Source organism: Grammomys surdaster, unplaced genomic scaffold, assembly GCF_004785775.1.
Source record: "Grammomys surdaster isolate TR1022 unplaced genomic scaffold, NIH_TR_1.0 63, whole genome shotgun sequence".
Taxonomy (NCBI): domain Eukaryota; kingdom Metazoa; phylum Chordata; class Mammalia; order Rodentia; family Muridae; genus Grammomys; species Grammomys surdaster.
Genome location: NW_021604565.1, coordinates 7257187 through 7280841, shown reverse-complemented (window position 1 = coordinate 7280841; position 23655 = coordinate 7257187). Strand labels below are relative to the sequence as shown.

The 23655-nt window shown below is 39.0% G+C and overlaps 1 pseudogene; it reads right to left on the bottom strand.

Moving 5' to 3' along the window:
- Positions 1-18000: 18000 nt before the first annotated feature.
- Positions 18001-21334, bottom strand: LOC114621709 (annotated as a pseudogene).
- Between the last annotated feature and the right edge of the window lie 2321 nt (positions 21335-23655).

The following is a 23655-nucleotide window of genomic DNA, read 5'->3' as shown; positions in this document are numbered from 1 at the left end:
ACTGGCGTCTTCACCACCATGGAGAAGGCCGGGGCCCACTTGAAGGGTGGGGCCAAAAGGGTCATCATCTCTGCCCCTTCTGCTGATGCCCCCATGTTTGTGATGGGTGTGAACCACGAGAAATATGACAACTCGCTCAAGATTGTCAGCAATGCGTCCTGCACCACCAACTGCTTAGCCCCCCTGGCCAAGGTCATCCATGACAACTTTGGCATCGTGGAAGGGCTCATGACCACAGTCCATGCCATCACTGCCACTCAGAAGACTGTGGATGGCCCCTCTGGAAAGCTGTGGCATGATGGCCGTGGGGCTGCCCAGAACATCATCCCTGCATCCACTGGTGCTGCCAAGGCTGTGGGCAAGGTCATCCCAGAGCTGAACGGGAAGCTCACTGGCATGGCCTTCCGTGTTCCTACCCCCAATGTATCCGTTGTGGATCTGACATGCCGCCTGGAGAAACCTGCCAAGTATGATGACATCAAGAAGGTTGTGAAGCAGGCATCTGAGGGCCCACTGAAGGGCATCCTGGGCTACACTGAGGACCAGGTTGTCTCCTGTGACTTCAACAGCAACTCCCACTCCTCCACCTTTGATGCTGGGGCTGGCATTGCTCTCAATGACAACTTTGTAAAGCTCATTTCCTGGTATGACAATGAATACGGCTACAGCAACAGGGTCGTGGACCTCATGGCCTACATGGCCTCCAAGGAGTAAGAAACCCTGGACCACCCACCCCATCAAGGACACTGAGAGCAAGAGAGAGGCCCTCGGTTGCTGAGGAGTCCCTGTCCCCAACACTGAGCATCTCCCTCACAATTTCCTTCCCGGACCCCCATAACAACAGGAGGGGCCTAGGGAGCCCTCCTTACTCTCTGAGATACCATCAATAAACGTTCTACACCCATCAAAAAAATAAATAAATAAAAATAAAAAAAATAGGTATAGTAAAATAAGTTTTGCAAAACAAATCCATTATTCTCTTTGTCTTTGTGGTGCTGTGAATAAGAATGGCCACTATAGGTTCATAGATTCGAATACTTGGTCACCTGGAAGTGACACTACTTCAAAGGATTACGAGGTATGGCATTACTGGAAGAAGTGTGCCACTTTGAGGTTTTAAAAGTCTGCTCCAAGCCTTGTGGCTTTCCCTTCCTGCTGCCTGTGGATCTAGATGTAGAATATGTAGCTATTTCTCTAGCATCATATCTATCCAGTGTAGCCATAATCCCCACCATGATGAAAACAGACTAAAATTCTAAAACAATAAGCAAGTCCCAATTAGCTGCAATCTTTCTTAAAAGTTGTCATGGTGTCTATTCACAACAACAGCAGATTGATTTGGAGAGCCTTAAAGGTTTAGAATTACTTGATTTGGAGTAAAATTTGAAGAAAATGAAAACAATTGTTGTAATTTTCTGAAGTTTTTAAAACGTGTTATAACTGACTTCCTCTCTTTTCTTTATTTTTTTAATTTTATTTGTTTACATTTCAAATGATATCCCCCTTCCCCTTCCTGGCTTTCCCTTCAAAACCCTGCATCCCTTCCCTTCTCCCTTTTGTCTCAAAGATGGTGCTCCTTCACCCATTCACCCACACCCACCTCACCCTGGGACATCAAGCCTCCACAGGACCAAGGGCCTTCCCTTCCACTGATGCCAGATAAGGCCATCCTCTGCTACATATGGAGCTGGAGCCATAGATTCCTCCATGTATACTCTTTGGTTGGTGTTTTAGTCCCTGGGAGCTCTAAATGATCTGGTTAGTTAATATTGTTCTTCCTATGGGGATGTAATCCACTCCAGTTCCTTCAGTCCTTCCCCTAGGTTTTCCATTGGGGTCCTCAGGTCTGATGGTTGGCTGTAAGTATCAGCATTTGTATTAGTCAGATGCTGGCAGAATCTCTCAAGGGACAGTCATACCATGCTTCTGTCAGCAAGTGCTTCTTGGCATCATCAATAGTGTCAGGGTTTGGTGTCTGCAGATGGGATGGATTCCTGGGCTGGGTAGTCTCTGGATGACCTGCTCCATTTTTTGTCCCTGCATTTCAAATACCTGTTCAATCAAAGGATATTGAGAGCTATAAATATTATGGTATTTATTTAAATATTATGATATTTCCATCCTGATGGCCATGAATGCTAGGATTTTATTCTTGCATATGCCCAAATGTAACGGATACTGTGAATTTTGTAACAGTAACAAAAATGAAGAAATATATTTAACATTCTGTTTCTCTTTTCTTTAGATGTATAAACAGTAACAAAACTGATGGGTTATATAGGATAATTCTAAATTTAATTTATTGATGAGCCTGTATTTTGTTTTCCATAATGGTTGTTCTGGCATTCTTCTTTGTTTTGTACAAGCCCTGTGCTTTCTGCTTCAGTCCTTGGGAGCTTATGAGCTTTGCCCAGTTGATTTAGAGAGCACTATTTTCTTGGTGTCTTCTACTCCCTCTGGCTATTATACTCTTTTTGCCTCCTTTTTTCACAGGATTCCCTGAACTCTGAGGTGGGGGGATTTGATGAAGAAATCACATTTTTGACTATGTGTTCCAAGCTCTTTCTGTCTACATAATGCCTGGCTATGAGTCTCTGTATTTGTTACATCTGCTCCAGAAAACTTTCTCAGATGGTGACTGAATACAGCCTGATCTATGAATATTGCCGAATTTCATTAGGAGTCATTTTATCACTACTTTTATTTTAAAAAATAAGAACAGTAATATTTGCTTTTACCGTAGGTTTCTGAGCTATCTGATCTCTGGTTTTTTGTTGCCAAAGCAGTGTCCAAAATGGGGTTTGTTTCATGGAGTGGGCCTTAAATCAAGTCAGTCATTGGTTGGTGTGATGATTTGAATATGCTTGGTCCAGAGAGTGGCACTAGTAGGAGGTGTGGCCTTATAGAAGCAAGCATATCATTGTGGACGTGGGCTTTAAGACCCCCATCCTAGCTCCTCGGAAGCCAATCTTCTCTTAGTACATTTCAGATGAGGATGTTGAACTCTCAGTTTCTCCTGGACTATGCCTTGCTGGATGCTGTCATGCTCCTGCCTTGATGATACCTCTGAATCTATAAGCCAGACCCAATTTAATGTTGTCCTTATAAGAGATGCCTTGGTCATGATGTCTGTTCACAGCAGTAAAATCATGACTAAGACAGAAGTCAGTACCAGAACCTAATAGGCAATAGGCCTAAGTGCTTTTGTTTGGAAGAATGTGGATTTGAGGAGTTTGGATTTGGAAAGCAATGGAATGCTTTAAGTGTGGCTTAATGGGCTATCCTAGTAGGAATATGGAAGATTTTGTCACTGAGAATGAATTGAACTGTTCAAACCTATACCACAAGGTTTCAATAGAATTTAGTAGAAGAATTTCAGTATGTGGCCTAAAGAATTTTTGTGGTATTTTGGTGAAGAACATATCAGCTTTTTGCTTTAGTCTGAAGAGTCCATCAGAGGCTAAGGTAAAGAGATTTATATTAATTGCATTGACAAAGGAATTCTCAAAAGATCCCAGCAGAGACTTTTATTATCTTGTTTAGTCTTATGAAGATTCTTTTAATGAAGTGGAGCATACTAAGAAAGGAAAAATATAAAATATGTGGTTCAAATAATAAAGGGGCACCAGGATGTGGAATAGAGCTGAATCCTGTATTCAAGGATGTAAAGAGATTAAGGGAGTGAAGATCTCCGTGGAATATCCCACTCGGATAGGCTTATTGTTTGTTTATGCAGTTGAACAAGGAATACTTTTGACTTTTAATCTGAAATGAGTCCAGAAATGGAGAGCAAACTTGTGATGGAAGTGGATGGAAGACATGAGCTTTTGATCTGGATCTTGCAGAACAGTGGCTATGAAATCTTAGGCCCAGGCATGGTGGTACATACATTTAATCCTAGGAGACAGAGCCAAGGCCATCCTGGGACAGAGGACATTCTAGGTCAAAAAAGAAAAGAAAAATCCTTAAGCCTAAGGGTAGTGGTACATTCCTTAAATCAGGGATTTCAGGAGACAGAGCCATGCAGATCTCTGAGTTCAAAGTCAACCTACAGAGCAATTACAGAACAGCCAAGCTTAGGCAGTGAGGGAGTTTTAAAACAGAAAGTAATAGAATAAGAGGGGGAGCCGTGTTCCAGTCCCAGCAAGCTGCAAAACTTGGATTCTTTGGCCATGTGGCTCTGGCTTTAGAGTCAAGAATAGAAGGTACTATTGGGACAATTGATGCTGGTTAGCTGGAGCTAAGAAATTCACAGAGATTTTAAGAAAAGACCAGCATCACTGAGTTGAAATCTAGGAAGTGTTTTCTGAAAGAACAAAAAAGCTGTGTTCTAGAGGTATCCAAGGTTGTACCTTGTGCTGCAGCTAAACTTGGTAATGTGTAAAATTCTCAAAGGTGGTTTTGAAGATCTGAAGTGGTCATAGAGAGCAGCTGAAGCTTTACACTGTGAAAAGATAGTGAAGGCCATTGGTCTTCAGGCTCATTTGCAGTGGATGTCCCAGGACTGAAGGGGTCATGCAAAGAAGCTGAAGTGTGGCACTATGAAGAGAGTGTATGAGAGATTATTGTTGAAGTCTAGTTGCAGTAGAAGATCCCAGTGTATTGGTGATGCCAGTACCATGAATGACTACCAAGGGCAGCAGCAGCAGTGGAGTGGATTAAACCAGAACCTAGAGTGCTACCGAAGGCAGTGCTGGATAAATGATATAGGCCCAGAAGTTCATGTGTGGATTTTGGACATTGGAACAAGAAGCTATTAGGTTGAAGTTCACTTGAAGACCCAAAGATTGTGATATTCCAGAGCCGTGGGATATCTGCTGAGGAAAACTGCTTAAAGGAAGTGGAACTGGCCCAGAAGAAAGAAGTTTGTTGCAGTCAACAATTATGATAAAGGAGCTGGAGATCTGAAGTAAAATACTAAGAAAGTTGGTTATTCCCACAAGGTTTGTGCTATCATTGTCCTAGCATATTTTTCAGACAGCACAGCATTGTAGATCAATAATTTAATGGTTGGGCTAGCATTTATGTTTTTCTCTGGTAGCCTGCAAAATGCCTTTCCATACCAAAAACATTAGAACACAGTGGTACATGTACTATGTAGGCACCAGCTAGACCTCTCTATATTATTATTGATGCGGATTTGCCCAAGTTGAGATGATTGTGTATCTTACTTAGCTTATGCTGTTTTGAGCTTCCATGATTAACTTTGTCCTGTTGAATTTGTTAAAACATAAAAATCTGTACTAACAGCAAGTTAAACAGAATTTAATCATATTAGAAATAACTTATTATAAGAATATTTCAAAGATTTATTAAATCTTAATATACATGAGTCTATCAATAGAGGCTAATTTTATGTAAATTGGTTTGAGTATTAATGTTTCAAGAGGTTGTCATAACTATTTTTTACTACTGCAATACCTCAGTTGATTGAGCATGAACATAAATACAAAAAGCATTTCAATATTTGAAGGACTTATTTTTATTAGATATAAATTATATATTCAGTGTTAATGTTGTGCTATAAATTGTATTAAGACTTTCTTTTTAAAATTATTGTAATTTAATAATTCATTCAATGATTCCATGTATACCTATTGTGTTTATTTGAACATTTATAATAATGTCTTTATTCTTATTTTTATTGTTGTTAAGATTATAAAATCACAACATTTTCTTTATTATAGAGAAAGCATTTACCTAGTTATTGAAGATTTAACAATGAACAAGTGAAAAAGAGGGAATGGATTCTTGCTCTTATTGAACTGATCATCTACACAGGTTCAGTATAAGCTATTACTCAAGTGATTGCGTACTTTATGCTCATTACGCAAAATATACACACATATTTCTGTCTCTAGAAAGTATATAATATAATCAGAGGGATCAATCATATATACACAAAAGTTACCTGACCATGTAAACAAGTATTATATCTGGAATGCTGCTGTGGACAGAGAAGCGCGATTTGAAATATCTATCCTCATGAAGCATGGGCATGTTAACCCAGCCTCCAGTTGTCAGTCCCTTTCATTATTTGATGGGGCTGTGTAAAAGCAGTTTGTGTGGGAGCATTCTCCTCTTGAAAGGCCCTGAATCCAGAGAATTCTTAAAACAAAAAGAAGACTGGCTTCTGTCAAAATGGAGAAATAACTCGTCTTGTGATTCAAAGCTCCTTATGGGGATACAGTTTGGGTGTCATTTGAGTTTTTCCTGTGCCTAATCATTTTAACCCCACTTTTCTTTTTTACACAAGATAAAACTCTAGTAATGGTCTATCGAATAACTCAAATCTAAGCCTGCTTCTAAGTAAGTAAAGTACAAAGTTTGGTAGTATGAGGAGTGCTAGAAAGTCTACAAAGTAGGTGACAATAAGATTTGCCTCATATTTAGTAGCTGGCATGGAACTCCACAAAGTGGTATTTGGGGAAACAGCGCTATGCCCTGATATATGATGGATGGAGATACAGTTTTAAAGCTTTCAGGAACAATTAATTTAAATTGATTACTCAGGAGGAACATGTCCACTGTTAATTTTTCATACAATAGACTACTTTGATATTGTTTAGGATCTCAGTGGATAAAGGGATGTGGTTTTGTTACTGATATTGCTACTTTGCAGAAAGGTAAGCATGATGTCATGATAATTAACAGAAAACAGAATAAAATAGGAAATATCTTATTCAGATTGGTCAGAAACAAACAGAACTCTGGTATTGGCCCACATATAAATGAAGGCCCAAGAAGATTTTGACCCCACAGATTTTTATTGACTGACATATACTACCATCTTAAGAGTCAATATTCCAAGCCGGGTGGTGGTGGTGCACGCCTTTAATCCCAGCACTTGGGAGGCAGAGGCAGGCTGATTTCTGAGTTTGAGGCCAGCCTGGTCTACAGAGTGAGTTCCAGGACAGTCAGGACTACACAGAGTAACCCTGACTCGAAAATCCAAAAAAAAAAAGAGTCAATATTCCAAATTATTTTAATAATGCAAAGGAGGCATATTGAACAAAACAATAGCTGTCTTTCTTTCTCCTCCATCAATTATGCTAACAACTACAGTAAAGTTATGACATGGCCAAGCTGGAGATACATTGAGTCTGAAAGGAGGAAACAAACAAAAAGTGAGTTAGATACCATTCATCACACACACACACACACACACACACACACACACATACACACACACATACACACACACACTCTGAAGACACTAGGTTCTGGGAGTGTTTGAGTGATGGTATTGGAACATAAAGTGGAATTAAAGGGACATTTAGTCATTGAACAACACTAAACTAGATTTAGATTTTAAAATTTCTAAGCAGTGATTCATAGGTATCTTTTCTTTGTGTCCTTAGGAACACAAAGGTAGGAATTGAACTGATAATAGGAGATACAATCCTAGAATTTCTGGAAAGATGGTGGACAATAGGATTAAGTATTTGAAGTTATGAGTAGTGCTGAAACATATAAAACTAAAATAACTACCTCATGAGGAATGAGGATATACTGAAATAAGCAGGCATATACAGTTTGGTGACAGTGCACTTCTTCATGGAGGGCTGAGAGTAACAGAGACTCATTAACAAGCAGAACAACAAGCACATTGGTAATTAGGCATTATCATATAAAAAAAAGTGTAATACCAAAGTGATAGAAATGAGTCCTTGATCTACAGTGTCAAAGAGATCATCAATCAGGTACATCTTATTAGCATACCAGAGATGCAGTGACAAAGGTCTATTTAGTTCAAGCAATCTGAAATCATCAAAATCAGATGGCAGAGTATAGGGACCTGCTTGCAAGCCATTTTTTCTCAGATTCATGAGGCAGTCATGTTTTCAGATCCAAACCCAATGTCTATAACAAGAAAATCTCAACAACTCTGTAACAACTTCAGCTAGAACTGATTTCCTAGTCCACATTCTTACATCTAAAGCTGTTTACTCAGGAAACCGTACAGTGGATAGAAGGAAATATCTGAGCCTTTGACTACTTCTGTTCAAGAACTGAATTATTTCTGGTCATGAAACAGCTAATTCATATTCTTACTTTCTTTAATTATGAAATAGTTAACAACTTCTTTCAGCTTTTGTTTCTGGTTTTGTAGACTATCTGTTATGTGTAAGGTGTCCATCTGCAATGATCTTCCAGCTGGGGCTTGCTCATTGCTAACTAACTCATTATAAATTGGGTTTAAAAATCTGTGTGCATTACCTTCCCACTTAAAGGTAACTTGCTCTCGTTATTTTTATGTTCCTGTATAGGTAGAAATGAGACTTTATCAGGTTAATAATTGTCTATGAGATAACCTGGGGGTTCCCAATTGACTCAACAATGAGTGTCTGATAAAACAACTTTTCAAGGATCTGTAGTTCGCCCACACACGTGTATTTTAGTTCTTCTAAAAGATCTGTCTCTTGGACCTTCTTCTGTCTCTAATCTTCTGTGATTTTTAATCTTGTTTCAATTTTACTAAATTTGCAATTACCTGAGAGACATATCTTGAGTATGTCACAGATTTCTTTTGGAGCTGAGAGGATGACTTCTTCCAACTCACTTGCATAGTCCCATTCTCAGAAGTATATTTCTCTTCTTCAGTATATTGTCACTGTTTCAATGATTTTAATGGTAAAAACATATTTTCCTGACATAATTCTTTGTTCTGGTGCACATTAATCTAAAAATTTGAACAAGTTCCCTGTATTCTGATCTACATAGGGTCAGCTGTACCTTCACAGGGACTGAGGCAGGAAGTTGAAAGGAGCTATAGCATGCTTTCTTCTCTGTTTTTCTCAGGTGTTAGGATGTGAGGAGTGTAAGTCTATGCTTCTGCCACCGTGATGGTTAACATCATGCCATTGTCATGAAATCTGTCCTTTTAAACTTGGGGCCAAAGCAAATCTTTGCTTTAGTTTATTGTGGTGGGGTATTTTGTCAAAACAGTGAGAAAAAGAAATGAAACCACCTCTGAGTCTGTTCCTTTACTATAAAACAAGAGAAGATTGATACGTTAGGCTGCCTTATTAAATACATTCTAATTCATCTTTCAAATAACAAATGCAAAATCTGTTAGATCTCCTTTTAATTCACTACAATGTAGCATATAATTTTTGAAAATGAGAGAGAGAGAGAGAGAGAGAGCTGTAGACATGTGTTTTCCATGGCATGCATATATAGATCAAATGATGAGCTTTTGGGTATTAATCAATTCTCCCCTTCCAGATTGTTTGAAGGCAGATTTTTCTTGTTTGGCAATTGTTCAAGTGTACAGCCAATTCTCTTGCTTCTCACCATGATTTACCATAGGAATGTTGGATGTTCATGTGCCTGCCATCATATTCTTTCTAGATAAATTTCAAAACCTGAACTCGGATCATCAGTAAGCACTTTTATCAGGTGAACCATGTTCACGGCATTACATGTAACATTTAATGGTTAATGGGTTCTTATCAATAGATTCCATATGATTCTTCTTTATGTCCTATAATTAAAACCTCAGACCTATAGTGTCCATCCCACACATATTCCCTGGATTTCTGTCTCTAATATTAAGACTATTGTGAAGCAGTTTCCTCTAGGCATCACATGACAATCAGTCATTCTGAAGCAGAGTAAACAGCAGAATACCTTGTCTACTGTGACAGTTAACTCTCATTGTTAACCTGAAAAGTAAAAATCTAGAATCACCAAGGAGACAAATATCTAGATTTGTCCCTGAGGACATCTTCAGATTGACTTAACTAAGGAAAGAAGACTCAATCTAAATATAGTAAACACAGTGTCAAGGGTTGAGGGTACAGCCCAAATAAAAAGAAGCAAGCATGCAAATTCTTCTGCCTCTGCTCTCTAACAGTTGACACAATATTACCAGCCACTACAGGTATCTACCATCCAAATGTGAGCCCAAGTAAACCCTTACCTATTCCTTGAAATTGTTTTTTAAGGTATTTTGTTACATCAATGACACATTCAGTGAAGCAAGCAAAACCAATGTTGATAGCTATCCCTATGATAGTAGCAACAGAGTTTTAACATGATCCAATAGAAAGGAGTCACCTCTCCTGCAAATGAGAATCCAGCTGCCACTGCCATCTGACCCGAAGCTGCCTGAACCTATATTTACATTTACACAATAGAGTACTACTCATCTATTAAAAACAATGAATTCATGAAATTCTTAGACAAGTGAATGCAACTAGAAAATATCCTGAATGAGGTAACCCAGTCACAAAAAAACATGCATGGTATGCATTTGTTGATAAGTGAATATTAGCACAAAAGCTGAGAATACCCAAGATACAAGTCACAGAGCATGTGAAGATCAAGAAGGAAGACCAAAGTATGGATGCTTCAGTCCTTCTTAGAATGGAGGAACAAAATACTCATGGGAGGAAATACAGAGACAAAATGTGGAGCAGAGACTGAAGGAAAGACCATCCAGAGACTGTCCCACCTGAGGATCTATTCCATATACAGTCACCAAACTCAGACACTATTGTGGATGCCAAGAAATACATGCTGACAGGAACCTGATATAGCTCTCTCCTGAGAAGGCTCTGCCAGAGCCTGACAAGTATGGAGGTGGATGCTCACAGCCAACTATTGGACTGAGCATAGGGTCAGCCAATGGAAGAATTAGAGAAAGGATTGAAGGAGCTGAAGGGGTTTGCAACCTCATAGGACAAACAAAAATATCAACCAACCAGACCACCCAGAGTTCCCAGTTACTAACCCACCAACCAAAGAGAACACATGGAGGGTCCCATGGCTACAGCCACATATGTATGACTTCAATGGGAGGAGAGACCCTTGGTCCTATGAAGGCTTGATGCCCCAGTGTAGGGGAATGCCAGGCCAGAGAGGCAGGAGTGGATGGACTGGTGTGTGAGCACCCTTATAAAAGCAGGGGAGGGAGGATGGGATGGGGGTTTCCTGAGGGGAAACTGGAAAAGTTGATAACATTTGAAATGTAAATAAATAAATTATCCTATGTTTTGAAAAAACATAAAAGAGTATAGAAAACACTTTTTAAATAATTTGAGATAAATTTGGCTAATAAATGTCATACAGAATAAATCTATTAATTAATAAAACTTGTCTTTCCTATAGTAGATAGAAAAGAAGAAGAAAGGGGTAAGTTTCAGTAGATGAAGGTTCTATCTATATGATCAAATGAATAAAAATTTCAATATCACAAATAGTTAATTTTTGTTGCTGTTGTTGTGGTGGTTGTTTTTGTTGTTCAAATTTGCAGTCAGCTTATGTTGTGCTATTTTTGGATCCTTTGAAAATCATCCGCTGCTCAACAGGGTATCCAGACTAACATCTTTCTATGAAAACTTGAAAATATTCTTACTCTGCCATTAGATTTTAAGAAACCAAAAGCTAAAATTGCCATCAGATATTGAAAATTTATAGAAAATTTTTTCATGTTTTGCTGTAAACCAGCCACCTGTTCCTCCAATTAAAAATATGGTAAATATTTTGATAGGACTTTCTTTGCTCTATCACCAATAAATTTCCATATAACCACTTCCATAATGAAACATCATATCACAGAAAACCTGAAATCTGTGTTCTTAGCCCAGGACCACTTATATTTTGCTCTAGAATAAATTATATAATTCTTTTTGTTCATGTAAACAAAGGCTTTTAGCAATCAGTCAAATGTGTTCTATAGGCTCAATATATTTTACAATAACCAGTAATGTGATTCTCATCCAATATTACACAAATATTTGACATCTTTAAAATACCTTGAATTATAAATGCACTGTTTTCTGGATGATAAAGAATTTGAATTATTTGGATGAACTCAATATTTGCCACAGTGCTGACCAAATCAAAAATAAGTAACATAATATGCACATAAACTATGACAAATGTTTAGCTATGAAAACATCAAGAAAAATTAAACAGAACACATGAGAGTGACTGCCATTATCACAAACTCTAAAACAATATTGTCTATTCACACATCCAGAACTAATTACTGTTTGGAAATCAGATGGTAAAATAATGATATAATGAAATTTTCATTAGTTGTGTGTTCTACTGGGAACATTATGAGAAACAACCTAGAAATATTTAAATTGCCATGAGAATTCAGTAAATATTTATTTTATTAAAGAAATATGCAAAACTAAGTACCATTATTAAATATATCTGTAAAAAGAATTGTTACTATATAATGACATATTCCAAAATGTAGAAATAGTTAGCCATTTTAGAAAAATGATAAAATTGTATAGTCCTTGCTTTAATGTGTACAAAAATTAAATGACTGAAAAGTAAACAAGTTTACAAAATCTATAACATTTGTGATCAAAAAATATTTTTAAAATATCATATTTGTCTTGGAAAATATATAAAAATATTCAAGTTTCAATAAATATTCTATTCACATATTTGATAATTAAATCCATTCTAATGTCAAGTATTTTGTACATATTTCAAATGTCATTCAATCTAATACACAGCATATTTAAAACTACCTATAGCTGAATGAAACAAAAATGATAAAGAGGACATGAACATATAGAAATTAAAATTTTCACAATGCATTATATCCACATCAAGAAGCCACTCACTATATGGTAATTGGAGAAAGAAAACTGAAGTGAACATTGGCATTATACAACTAACTAAAGAGAAATACAATCATCCCTAGTAAAACAAACAATCAAAAAATCTTACCTTTATTGACTAGTTTTCAGTGACTCCATGGGAAAACAATGGAAACAATTTGTAATTATTGATAAAGACACTATATGTTGCTTAGTTTCTAAGACAGGAACACTGACTTAGGACAGGGGTGAGTACCAGATACTTAGTGAAACTAAAAAAAGAATGAGCCACCTCTCTTATTCCTTTTGGCTGGGGCAAACAGCTAGCTGGTCTACTTCCATGAAGATACCATATCCTGAGCCATCCTAGAGGAACCACTCCATTCAGAACAGGAGGTAAGAACCCTCTGTCACAACCCTATACCCCAGAGCTGCAACTGGGAACCCGGGGCACGCAGCACTCATTAGACACCCAAACCCTGCCCCTCCAGAATACCACTCCCCTTCTACCCCCTGGCTTGGTACATTTGTCTGGGGCAGACATCTAGTTGGTCTGCTCCTATGAAGATACCATATCCTGAGCCATCCTAGAGGAACCACTGCACTCAAAGCAGCAAAGGAACCATTGTACTCAGAGCAGCAGGATTTTGGGATCCCAGAAGAGTCCCAGGAGAGCTTTTTGACCTAGGAATTCAGTATAACAGGATCACAGAGACATCTGGACTCTCAGGAGTTCTGACAAAAGGAAGATAATTGGAATACAGGCTCCAGTCAGAGACAGTGAGTGCAGGTAGCAGTAGAGTTAACCAGATGACAAAAAGGTAAGTGCAAGAGCATAAGCAACAGAAACGAAAGTTATCTGGCATCATCAGAACTGAGTTCTCTCACCATAGCAAGTCCTAGACACCCCATTACACCAGAAAAGCAGGACTCAGAATTAAAATCATTTCTCAGAATGATGATAGAGGATTTTAAGAAGGACATAAATAATACCCTTAAAGAAAAACAGGAGAACACAGGGAAACAGGTAGAAGTCCTTAAGGAGGAAACACAAAAATCCCTTAAAGTAATACAAGAAATCACAATCAAACAGGTGAAGGAATTAAACAATACCATCCAGGATCTAAAACTGGAAGTAGAAACAATAAAGAAATCTCAAAGAGAGACTACCCTGGAGATAGAAAACCTAGGAAAGAGATCAGGAGTCATAGATGCAAGTATCATCAACAGAATACAAGAGATAGAAGAGAGAATCTTATTTGCAGAAGATACCATGGAAAACATTGACAAAACTGTCAAAGAAAATGCAAAATGCAAAAAGCTCTTAACACAAAACATCCAAGAAATCCAGGACACAATGAAAAGACCAAACCTAAGGATAATAGGTATAGATGAGGGTGAAGGTTCCCAACTTAAAGGGCCAGTAAATATCTTCAACAAAATTATAGAGAAGAACTTTCCTAACCTAAAGAAAAAGATGCCTATGAACATACAAGAAGCCTACAGAAATAGACTAGACCAGAAAAAATTCCACTTGTCACATAATAATCAAAACACCAAACGCACAAAACAAAGAAAGAATATTAAAATCAATAAGGGAAAAAGGTCAAGTAATATATAAAGGCAGACCTATGAGAATTACACCAAACTTCTCACCAGAGATTTTAAAAGCCAGAAGATCCTGAACTCAAATCATACTGACCCAAAGAGAACACAAATGCCAGCCCAGACTACTATACCCAGCAAAATTCTCAATCAATATAGATGAAGAAACCAAGATATTCCATGACAAAACAAAATTTACAAAATATCTTCCCACAAATCCAGGACTGCAAAGGATAATAGATGGAAAACTCCAATACAAGGAGGAAAACTACAACCTAGATAAAGCAAGAAAGTAATCTTACAACAAAGTCTAAAGACGATAGCTACACAAACATAATTTCACCTCTAATAACAAAAATAAGAAGCTACAATCATTTTCTTTAATGTCTTTTAACATCAATGAACTCAATTCTCCTTTAAAACGACATAGACTAACAGACTAGATAGGTAAACAGGACCCAGAATTTTGCTGCATACAGGAAACATACCTAAGTGACAAAGACAGAGACTACCTCATAGTAAAAGGATGGAAAACATTTTTCCAAGCAAATGGTCCCAAGAAACAAGCTGGAGTAGCCATTCTAATATCGAGTAAAATCGACTTTCAACCAAAAGTAATCAAAAAAGATAAGGGAGAACACTTCATATTTATGAAAGGAAAAATCTACCAAGATGAATTCTCAATTCTGAACATCTATGCCCCAAATGCAAGGACACCCACATTGATAAAAGAAACTTTACTACAGCTCGAAGCACACATTACACTTCACACAATAATAGTGGGGGATTTTGATACACCACTCTCAGCAATGGACAGATCATGGAAACAGAAACTAAACAGAGACACAGTGAAACTAACAGAAGTTATGAACCAAATGGATTTAACAGACATCTATAGAACATTTCATCTTAAAACAAAAGAATATACCTTTGTCTCAGCACCTCATGGTACCTTCTCCAAAATAGACCATATAATTGATCACAAAACAGGCCTCAATAGATACAAAAAGTTTGAAATAATCCCTGGCATCCTATCAGATCAACATGGACTAAGGCTGGTATTCAATAATAACAAAATCAAGGGAAAGACCACATACACATGGAAACAGAACAACACTCTACTCAACAATGATTTGGTCAACGGAGAAATAAAGAAAGAAATTAAAGACTTTTTAGAATTTAATGAAAATGAGGACACATCATACCAAAACTTGTGGGACACAATGTAAGCAGTACTAAGAGGAAAACTCATAGCTCTAAGTGCTTACAAAAAGACTGGAGAAAGATACACTAACAACTTGACAGCACACATGAAAGATCTAGAACAAAAAAGAAGCAAATACACCCAAGAGGAGTAGACTACAGGAAATAATCAAACTCAGGGCTGAAATCAACCAAGTAGAATCAACATGAACTATACAAAGTATCAACAAAACCAGGAGCTGGTTCTTTGAGAAAATCAACAAGATAGATAAACTCTTAGCCAGACTAACAGAGGATACAGAAGCAATATACAAATTAACAAAACCACAACACTTGTCAATAGAACAAAATGGCAACCAACACATTGGGAAAAGTTCTTTACAAATCCTATATCCAATAGAGGGCTAATATCCAATGTATACAAAGAACTTAAGAAACTAGACTCCACACAACCAAATAACCCTATTAAAAAAATGAAGTACAGGGCTAAACAAAGAATTTTCAACTGAGGAAACTCGAATGGCTGAGAAGCACCTAAAGAAATGTTTAGCATCCTTAGTCATCAGGGAAATGCAAATCAAAACAACCCTGAGATTCCATCTGACACCAGTCAGAATGGCCAACATCAAAAACTCATGTGGTAGCAGATGCTGGAGAAGATGTCGAGAAAGAGGAACACTCCTCCATTGTTGATGAAATTGCAAGCTGGTACAATCACTCTGGAAATCAGTCTGGTGGCTCCTCAGAAAATTGAATATAGCATTAACTGAGGATCCAGCTATTCCACTCCTGGGCATATACTCAGAAGATACTCCAACATATAACAGGGACATATGTGCCACTATGTTCATAGCAGCCTTATTTATAATAGCCAGAAGCTAGAAAGAACCCAGATGTCCTTCAACAGAGGAATGGATACAGAAAATGTGGTACGTTTACACAGTGGAATATTACTCAGCTATTAAAATCAATGAATTCGAGAAATTCTTAGGCAAATGGATGGAACTAGAAAATATCACACTTGAAAAGCATGTTTTTTTAAATTAAAATCAAGGTAAAAGATATGGAATACATCTGTTTATTAGTCAGGGAAGACCATGAGGTCGCTAAATTAATACTCCCATTTGAACTGCACTTGTTAATCCAATGTAACAGCATGGTAAGTTTCTATTAGTGAAGACAGAACACACTTTAGCTATGAGGAATGGTGATTCAATCTCAAATCAACTGAGAAACCTACTTCCTGTTGGTTAGCTTTCATTACAGTACTTGACGGTGCCATGCAGGCTGCTGGGAGTAGCCATCAGTAATCTTACCCAACACTGGGCCCTGTGTACTATAGAACCAACCTGCCAGGCAGACTAGCAGTTTGTTGCAATGGTGAAACAGTTGTTCTTAGAGAACTAAACACTTTTCCATTGAGTTTCAGAATGTTCCACAAGAACTTTTGGTATGTAACTCACAATAACATTAAAGGTATATTCAAAGTTGCTTGTAGGGCCTGATAGCTCGAACCTGAGCCCCTGTTAAAATTCTCAGCTTCATGCAAACCTATTACTTATTTTATTGGTCACAAGGAGGCAAAAGAATTCTATATTTGTTTTTGTAATTCTGGTAGAGTCATGCTTACAAATTACCTTCTAATTTTTTCTGGTGGTGGCTCTTGGGAAGCTATATTGTATATATGCTTTTTTTTTTCTTCAAAAACAAGTATGTCGTGATTACAGAGTGAAAAACATAACGGTTCACAGGGAATCAGATATGTTGTGATTCTTCATTGGTACTGACCAAGCCCCAAACCTCCAGTCCTTCAGTCACACACTCAGAAGCCTACTGAGCTGGTGCCACATGGAAAGTCTGAAAGCAGAAGAGAGGGAATGGGGACTACTTGGCTATATATAATAAGGGCGTTCAGACTGGGATAGCACACTTGTATGCTACCCGTAATCATAGCCCTGCTCCTCTAGGCTTCTACCACAACTACAAATACATACATAAATACGTTACATAGAATAGTGGGTCTGGGAGGCAGTAACGGCCCGTTCTGCTGTTCCAGTCCGCAGGTCAGGGTCTAGCAAGAGAGAGACTGGGGATGGAGATGGGAAGAATGGAGACAAGACAGGGAGTCTAATCTGGAGACAAGACAGAGTCTGCTCTAGAGACGAGACAGAGTCTGTTGAGTCTGCTCTGGAGACCGAGTCTGAGTCAGCTCTGTTCTCTACTCAAGTCTCTCCTTTTATATCTCTCCTCAAGTCTCGCCTTGAGTTTCGCCTTGAGTCTCTCAAGTGCTGGGATTAAAGGCATGTGCCACCACTGCCTGGCCTTGATTGAAAGGAAATCATGGGTATATCAAGATAATTATCAGAGTGTGCTCAGCTGTTGTAGGCTGTTGAAAACAAGTCTCTTGTCATGGTATATGGCTCAAGATGGCTGCAAAGATGATAGCCGCTTTCTGCTCAAAGTCGGCTCCCAACAGGAGGCAGGCTTCTCACAGAGGCTCAGCTGACAGTTATGTCTCAGAATTCTAGGAAGGGCACCAGGCTCCCAGAAATGTGCTCCATGTGTCCTCTCATGCCCAAAGTATACCCTGCCCAAGAGCCTACCCTCTTTTTTCCAGGGTCTAGTTTGTCCAGTATGTCGAGTTGCCATAGGTAGGCTTGGAGGCTTGAGATTTGGGCTGCAGGGAGCCAGGCTGGTTTCGCTGACCAGAGCCACCAGGGCATCCTGCAGTAAGTGGTGGTGCAGCTAGGAGTGGGGCTGCTGGTGGGCCTGAAGGATATGCAGGAAAGGGGCAGGTGCGTAGCCAGGGGCTGCTCCAGGGGCCAGAGGCCCAAGGGAGCCCAACGAAGGGGGCAGGCTGAAAGGTGGAAGAGTCCCTGCATGGCGTCCCTGCTTTGTCAAAAGTCTGTGTATTCTTGTAGACAGATCCAGTCTTACCAGGTATGCCAGTGCCTGAAGATACTGATACTCCTTTGCCAGGCCCAGAACCAGTAAACTATTTTGGTGCCTGAGATGATCCACCATAGCCGCCCTTGGTGTAGTCTCCTGTCGCTATTCCCTAGGTCAAATAGTCATAATCTGTGTTGTAAGTGTGCTGCCCATAGTCACTCGCCTGCTGAAAAGGAGACGGGGGAGTGCTGAGGGTCACACCGTGCTGCTTCATTGAGGCTGGAAGGACAAACATAGTGATCCCATACTAGAAGGCACTGAGCACGCCTGTGTAGTTATGTATAGCTGTAGCCAGATGGCAGAGAAGGATTCAAAAGGGGCTGCTGGGCTGTGTAGTGGGTCTGAGATTGGATCTGCTGTGTCTGATCTGATGTTATTGGAGGTTCGGGAGATGCAGAGTCTCCTCAACCAAACTTTGTGACGTCACCTAAATATGGATTATTAGTTAGATTCCCATCTCGGCTGTCAAGGGCTGTGGGTACTGCAAAGTGAGTTCCATAGTAATACATTGGCAGTCATGACTACAGCTCCTGGAGCTCACCATAGCCGTAGACTGGGTAAGCAGGAAGCAGCCCTCCAGGGCCCATGAGGTACTGATTGGGAGGCACCCCTTGAGGCAGATTTAGAGATACTTTGCCTAAGGTCACCAAGGCTGTGGCCCTGTTACTGCTGCTAGGTATGCTCACAGTGCTCCCACCCAGGAATAAGCTTCTCACAGTGTTCACACTCCCAGGCAGGACAAGCCCTGAGGATGGGGCACTTGGAGCAGAGGTTGCTGCTGTTGAGAAGGCAGCTGACTGACATGTGGTACACTCCACACTGGTATGAGTGTGTGGCATGCTTGTGGAACATGTTGCACGTACAGAAGACAAGCTGTTCTGGTGGCCAGAAAGGGAGCTGATGAGCTCAGAAAGATGGCTGCTGGACAGTTCATCAGAGAGGGGTCTTAGATGGCAAAGTGGCGGTGTGCTAGGATGAAGAGGGCTGGGTAGGGAGCTCACAGACAGGAGGGCAGGAAGGTCTGTTTTCTTTGGAGCTGGAACAGTTAAAGGAGTGTCTACTGTGTGCTGACTTCGACCACCACCATGTCCAACAGAGCCTGGAGTTGAGTCTGGTGGGCTTTGCAGACTTTTGTATGATATCCTGGTATGCACAGAACTCTGGTCATAAGAGGAAGAAGTTGTTACTGGGCTAAGGGAGCTCAAGGGGGAGCTGGTCAAAGTGGAGGCAGTAACAACTGAGGTTGTGCAGGTGGAGCTCTGTACAGCACTGGCCATCGGTAAAGAGGCATTCAAGGGCTCACTTACAGATTTCGGGAACAAGCTGAGAGGAATCTGGTTACTGTTTTCATTTGCTGAAGCTGTTGATCCAAACTCAGAGAGTGATGGCTCTGATCCACATTCCAGGGCTTTAAACTGAACATTCAGCCCTGTGACATTTGTAGATCTGGGAATTTCCGCTGTGGACATAGGAACCTTAGAACCTGGAGGTTATCCAGCGCTTAGGGAGTTTAATGTGTTTGGGCTGTGATTGGTGGGCAGATACAATATTTTCAACAGCCATGTTAGGAAGCTGCAAAAGTCTGTTGACAGTAGAAGGACCATCCCCAGGTGTTGATTCTCAAAGCGTTGTCGGAGAAGGAAAGGCTCCAAAACAGGAAAAGGAACACTGACTGCCTGGGCCTGGTGTTGCTGTTGTTGGCTCAGTTGGCTGAGAACTGGAGATGGTTCAGCCTGAGATTTGAAGTCCAAACGACTGAGGACTGAGGGCTGGGGCACCAAGAACTTGAAGTCCGAAGCAGCAGTGGTGGCCAGAGAGCTTGCACTATCATTCTGCTGTGCGCTTGAAGTGGCAGGAAATGGGCTCAAACCTGGTGGATTCAACTTCAATCTGGGAGTTAGAGATGTTCACCATCTTTGATTGAGTCAGCTCTCCAAATCCTGAGTCAAGGACAGATGACAAACTCAGAGGAGAAGTATGAGGTGGTAGAAGTAGAGTTTGCAGTCCCTGGTACCACCTGATTGTTGTGCCAAGAATTTGTGAAGTCAAGAGCTTGGCTAAAGTCCTGCTGCTGGATCATTTCAAAGGAATTGACTTCTCGGCTCCGGTGGGAGGAGCAGGCTTGTGGAGCAAGGCCACCAGATCAATGCTCTTCCCAGGTGTGACATGATTCTCTGCTGGAACAGATGAAGCAGTGAATACTCAGAAAGATCTTCACTCCAGTAGTCTGTTGTCTACTCTTCCACAGAATTCTTCCAGGCACCTTTAAGTCTGTAAGAGCTTTTGCTCTGCAGCTCCTGAGATTTCCCAGCGCTTCAGGTCCCTCATCTGTATGGTTCTTATAAGCTTCCCAAACTACCAACTTTGTCCCGCAGCTATCTGTAGACATGGACTGCAGGACATCGGTAGACATAGTCTGCAGGATTGAATGTCCCCATGCTTTGATCAGAGAACCTTCCTGTCCCTCTGCCCTGTCACATCCAAGTCCTCTGCCCCTGGGTGACTTACCTTGTTCTGAAGACTTGTATGTCTCTTTGGCTGCAATCAATTCCATTCTCTTCACCTTTGAACTCTCAGCCTCGGTTGCCACATCTTCCCTTGTGGTTGTTTCCCCGTCTACGACTTGCTTCTCTCTCTGTCTTCTTCTCTCTGTTTTCTTTGTTTTCTGAGCTTTCTCTTCCAAAATTATTCTTCCTTCCTATAGTCTCCCATAAAGTGGTGTCAGAATTCTGTTCAAGCACTGTATTGATAGCTTTGCTCACATCACCGTTACAGTCATGTAGGGCCACAATGCATTCATCCTGATTTTTTCCTGTCACTTTCATAAGTTGTTTAACTTTAACTTCAAAATCTGAATCATTCTTATCAAAGATCACTTGAGCAAGCCGCGTCTGTTCCGGTGCTGCCTGTACCACTTATCTCTGTGACTGTGTTGCATGTATTATTGCCATATATGTTTTTCCCCGTGCACCTCAGCAACGGTCATTGCTCACAGAAGTCATCATATACAGAATATACAAAATGTATGTACAAAATACAAAATTGCTGCTGCTCTCATTGGACTCAGGACCCGTTGCTGCCACTCGTTACCTGCCAATGTGCCTCTTACTGTATATATGTTAACTGTAATATTAACATAGAAATACTTAAAATTCAAAAGAAAGCAATAACTGAGAAAGATGTTAATGAAGGAAAACTTACTGAATCCTGAGATGAGCCTAGGTATCTAAGTAAGTCGCAAAACACTTCAGAATACATAATTTTAATATATTTACAATAAACTTAGCACAATTTATCTGTACTTAGAAATTATTATAGTATTAGCAGTAAGTCCTATATTCCCTCTCATTGTATTCACTTTATAGAGACGAAAGTTAAATTCAGAATACTGTTCTGCCAGCAGGGTGCTATCTTCAAGTGTTAATGCATAATTTTTGTTTTCCAATCTATTCAATTAAAACAGTGCTCTACAGATATAATTTGGTATGTAACTCACAATAATGTGAAAAGTTATTTTCAATGCTGCTTGTAGTGCCTGCGCCATAGCCTGAGCCCATGTCTGCTGTGAGTCATACCCATTATTCACTTTAATGAATGGTAACACAGAGTCAAGAGAAACTGTGTTTTAGCCTTCAACACTAATATTTATTTTCCTCCCATTTGCCCTCAGCCAGTTCATTAATCAAGATAAATTAGTGAAAAAAATGTCAATGTTATGAATCTGAAGTTTATGTATGTATTTGAAAAAGCACAATTATATAGGACAGGCATCATTTAAAATGAGTAACATTTTTATAATATAAAATTGATTGACTCACAACTTTAACTTTTATGAAAATAACAATGTTATCATAATTTAATTAATATAACATTTAGAAAATGTAATATTAGCGTCATACAATAAGAGTAGTTGTCATTAATTTACCTTCCTAAACTGATACCAAGTTTTGCTGATGGTAGACATGTGCTCTGCCATTTGCATATGACAACACTACCTGTTAATTTATTTAATAGTTATACAAATAATCAAATAGCTTCTTTTAGTGCAAATTGTACATGCACATTCTTTTATATCCAAGTTGTAGCTTTTGAAAGCTGGACATATTTTCATTTATCTCATCAAATATGCACACAGTTACCTGTGATGCTCACTATAGCTTCTGTCATATCCCTTTCTTTTCTGACACACTAAACTTGCTCAACTTCTGCCTTAATTGTCTAGAGACATTGATTTTATTGAACTTAAACTAAAAAGACTTTGTTTTTTTCCAATGGACATTCTTACAACTAAAAACCATGTTTGTTCGCCTTATGCTTTTATTACTTTGTTTCTTCTGCTTGCTCTCAGTTTAATTTTGTTTATATTCAATAGTTCTCTGGTATAAACATCTGGGTTTTATTTTCTAATATCTGCATTCAGTGATACAAAAAAATCCCTCTATGATATATATACATATACGTATATGTATATGTATATATATATTCCTTGGAATGGGTTTCTACAGGATATGCTTTCATTAGTTCAAATTTTGGATATCCGTTTTGAGGTTCGTCTCATATAGTAATATGTTGTTCACTGTCAGAATAGTTCCAAGTGTTATGTTTCTGATATCGAGGATCAAGAACTTGTACCATCCTTTGTTATGGTGTCTCCTTTCTGATTTTATTCATCTTTCTTAGATTATCTTGAAACTTGCTGATACTATGGATATTTTGAATAAATAGTTTGATTATGTTCCTATTGTTCTTTGCTTAATATCTCATTAATTATTATGATAGTTTTATTCCAATTTGTAGCTTTCAATTTAATTTATTCCATATTTAAAATTTTATTCAATTATGTTTTCAATGCACCATAGTTCAAAATTCCTCTTAGAAATTTCCCACCACCATTATCTCAATTGTGAGTATATGATATGATCTTTGAGTACACAGACATTTCAATTTACTTCTAAGAAATAATTTCTAGTTTAATTTTTTATTTATATTAGGTTTATTAAGACATATTCTATGACCATGAATATGAGTTATCTTGGTGATTTTTATCTTGTGTTTGAGAAGAGTATAAGATTTGCTGTTGTGTCAGGAAGTGAACAACAAAAATGAATGAGTCTTGAATTTCACTACTTTATCCTTTCCATCTCTGAAAAAAGTGTGTTAAAGTATTTGCCAAATTGGTTGTAGAGATGGATCAGTCATGAACAATGCTTGCTGTTCTTGCTAAGGAACCTGATTTGATGTCTAATACCCACAACAGTTGTCACACAGACTTCTGTAATACCAGTTCCCATGGACCCAATTGCCCTTTTCTTACTTCTACAAGCAC